The 3,647-nt window shown below is 32.7% G+C and overlaps 1 long non-coding RNA gene across 1 annotated transcript; it reads right to left on the bottom strand.

Moving 5' to 3' along the window:
* Nucleotides 1-1,181: 1,181 nt before the first annotated feature.
* Nucleotides 1,182-2,721, bottom strand: LOC116006404. The gene is made up of 3 exons (XR_004095128.1): nucleotides 2,618-2,721; nucleotides 2,333-2,396; nucleotides 1,182-1,223 (listed from the first exon to the last, which is right to left on the bottom strand). It is a non-coding gene; the product is annotated as an uncharacterized LOC116006404 (long non-coding RNA).
* Nucleotides 2,722-3,647: the final 926 nt, after the last annotated feature.

The following is a 3,647-nucleotide window of genomic DNA, read 5'->3' as shown; positions in this document are numbered from 1 at the left end:
CTTCCTAGATAGCACAAACAATGACTCACTCTCCAAATGGCAAGCACACCCATTCATCATGATCACAAAGCCAACTAAGCAATCAAACAATTAAGCACAAAGTGCATCATTTCAACACTTAAAACCAAACATCGTCCTCGATGTTGCTGATCACTGTCAAAAATAAGTATACGGGTTTAGATTTGTCATTCCGCTGAGGATTAGCGTTTACGGCACGTAATTGTGCAATTATTTATTTTTAGAGCTTTTTAACCCACTTACGAGAATTCAAGCACAATTATGAACATAAGTAGAGAATTAAACACTAATAAACATAATAAAAAATAGGAACTAAATACGATAAGGAAAGATAGGATTTAAGTTAGGAATTATTACTAACAAGATCTATAAATTCTTATGGATTAGGGCGAATAATAATCATTTATCAAGACGGTCATACACTAATGAATTCAAGACCATTCCATCCCTTGATTTAGAGCAAGAGATTTATCACAATATGTGTGACTCAACCTCGAGCTCTTGAGGCTCCTCGGTATCAAGGAACCCCCAATTCGTCTCCTACTTCCGTAGCGAGATATTTAGATTGTACAAGAGGTGACATGAGTTTTTACCCAACTTTCGTTGTAGCAAATACTCTCCAATTACTTGCCAATAAAAATAGCTAGTAATTACTAACAAGTTACAAACAAAGCCTCTTCAACAAGCTTATGATTCATAATTATAATTCTACCCTTATGAAATTAAAAGCATGATAGCGTCAAGATAAATAATAAATTCCTACCTTAAATCCAACTAACTAAAACATAATAACAACGTACGTAAGGAATTAAAATAAACTTGTATAAAGTAAATAAAATTATACTACAAAGCGGAAAGAAATAAATTCTACACTACTCTACTACTTGGTTCTACATTGTAGAGGGCTTGGTATGGAATGGGGTTGTAACACCCCCAGATTTTCCATCATACAAAAAGGTATAATTAATCATAATTACAAATTTCCCAAAACGGAAGCGCATAAAATCCAGAAGTGCTACTCCACACCTAAGTTTGTTACAACTTAGATGCTAAGGTAGTCTTTACATCTACTATCCTTATTAATACATACTATTACTGCCTTGCATCTCAGTAATATACAACTCAAAAACCATAGTGATTTCTATCACCAAGAGTAGATCCATTTTCTCTTCTATCGCTCTCGGATATCAAGATCTATTCCATACCTGAAATTCATTTGGAAAACAGAATTAGCACATAGTGCTAAGTAATCCCTACTCCACCGTGTAAAATCATGGTTTTGGAAAATAGTTTTATTCTTTGTTTTCGAAAAACAGTTCATTTCACATGATAACACATTTTCAACAAGATTTCTCATATAAGAGATATTCATTTCCTCATTATTGTGCCAATAATCATAATTTCCACCTGTATACACAATATCATACTTATAATCATACTCATACTCACACTCGTACTCATAATCATATAAACATTTAAATAGAAATAACCAGCTTTTACCATAATAACGTTAAAGATATTCCGATTAACACCACAATTTCCTTCTCGTTTCCACCACCTCACCACAACCTAGTTATTCCAACTAGGGGAAGCAGATCTAGGACCTTTAGTGTGCACACCCCTTGTCGGGATTCCAAGCCCGCAGGTTAGTCACTAGCTCTAGTAACCCTGGATCTGTTTCTACAAGGTTACTCAACGTGGTTAACACCAATCACTTCAGGGCCCAATGTTTGTGAATCCATTGTGAATGTTAAAAGGAATAGTCTCCAACCTCACACCATAATTTCATTTTATCTCATTCTTTACTTTCTCACATAACACACTTTAAATAGTATAAACTTACCTTCGTATATATATATATATCCATACACATATAAGATCATACCTATTTATACATATATAGTAATTTTTCATATCTCTTACATACATACAGTACCAAATATGTATATATATATATACGGTAAATATATATATATATACTGTAAATATATATATATATATTTATATATATATATATTCGGTATTATATAGGTATATATAAATAATAATGATAATAATAATAATAATGTTACACGTACCTATGTATATAATATATATATATAAGATTTTACATATATAGATGCCTTCTTCATATATTCACCACAACATGATCATATACTAATTACTTCACATAATCATACACATGTCTACACATATACTCATGATATACCACAATCACACCAAATTTCATCTACTAAAATCTTTATATCCATACTTTATCAAGAATTTCATGAATATCAAGGTGGAAAAAGGTTTTGGTGGACATAAAGATTACCTTTTCTTCTTGAACTCACACTAATTTCCTTTGGATGTTCACTCTTCCACTTCCTTTGATTCTTCTACACAATCCATAAATTATCCACAACATACATAATATTAGATCCTTGAGAACACTAACTATACTAGAATAAATAGCAAAAATAGGATTTCCTACCTAAAATTTTCCTAAAAATTCTAGGAAGTGTATAACATCATCACCCCATATTTAAGGAAACAATACTTGGATTCAAGATCTAGGAAGGAAAACAAAGCTTTTGAACCGATTAAAATGGAATTTTACCGAATATTTGTGATCTTGATGAAGGAATTGGCTATGGAAGCTCTTTGAACTCAAGGAAGAAGATCAAATATTTTTCCTCTATCTCTTCCTCTCCAATATTTCGGCCAAAGAGGGGAAAAATGGAAAAAACAAAGCTTATATATTATTTCTTATAAGATAGGGATGAAACATGTGGTAAAGGAAGTGACACTTGTCACATTCTTGTGGTTCCAAAAATAAAAATCCTCCAACTTATCAGTTGTGGTCCAAACAGATAAAGTTTCGGTGGAAAATAATTTAAATAGGAATAATTTTGAAACCAAAAATTTATTCCAGACTAAAACTCAAAATTGGGCTAGGTTCGGTACACCGCGAAACATAGCGATGCTACGATCAAAACAATTTTTTAATTAATTTTTTTTTCCGCTATGGCTAACTTAATTAAATAGGAGCTTTTAGTAAAACAAAATTTCGGGGTATTACACTCTACCCCCCTTAAAAAGAGTTTCGCCCTCGAAACTAAGGTTATCGTTATTTCGGAAACAAAAGTTTAGCTGGCAAGGAAAGGGGTTGGATTTGATAAAAGGAAAGAGGGATGATGACTATTTTCCAAATAATTTGATAAAAGGAAAGAGGGATGATGACTATTTTCCAAATACTAAACTCCCCGTTCTAATAACGAGCACACCTAGGCCAAATACTAAACTCCCCGTTCTAATAACGAGCACACCTAGGTCAAATACTAAACTCCCCGTTCTAATAACGAGCACACCTAGGTTAAATACTAAACTCCCCGTTCTAATAACGAGCACACCTAGGTTGTATTTTACCTTGCTCAAATAAAGTTGGATATCGTCTTCTCATTTCTTCTTCCAATTCCCATGTGGCTTCTTCCACCAAATGGTTTGACCATAACACTTTTACCATCTTTATGGATTTTCTGCGGGTATCTCGGGTCTTAGTATCCAAGATTTTTACCGGTTTCTCTTCATATGATAAGTTCTCATCCAAAGTCACAACCTATAAGAATTATAATATACTCATTATAACA

Source organism: Ipomoea triloba, chromosome 15 (assembly GCF_003576645.1).
Source record: "Ipomoea triloba cultivar NCNSP0323 chromosome 15, ASM357664v1".
Lineage (NCBI taxonomy): Eukaryota > Viridiplantae > Streptophyta > Magnoliopsida > Solanales > Convolvulaceae > Ipomoea > Ipomoea triloba.
This window is presented reverse-complemented; position numbering and strand designations above follow the sequence as displayed.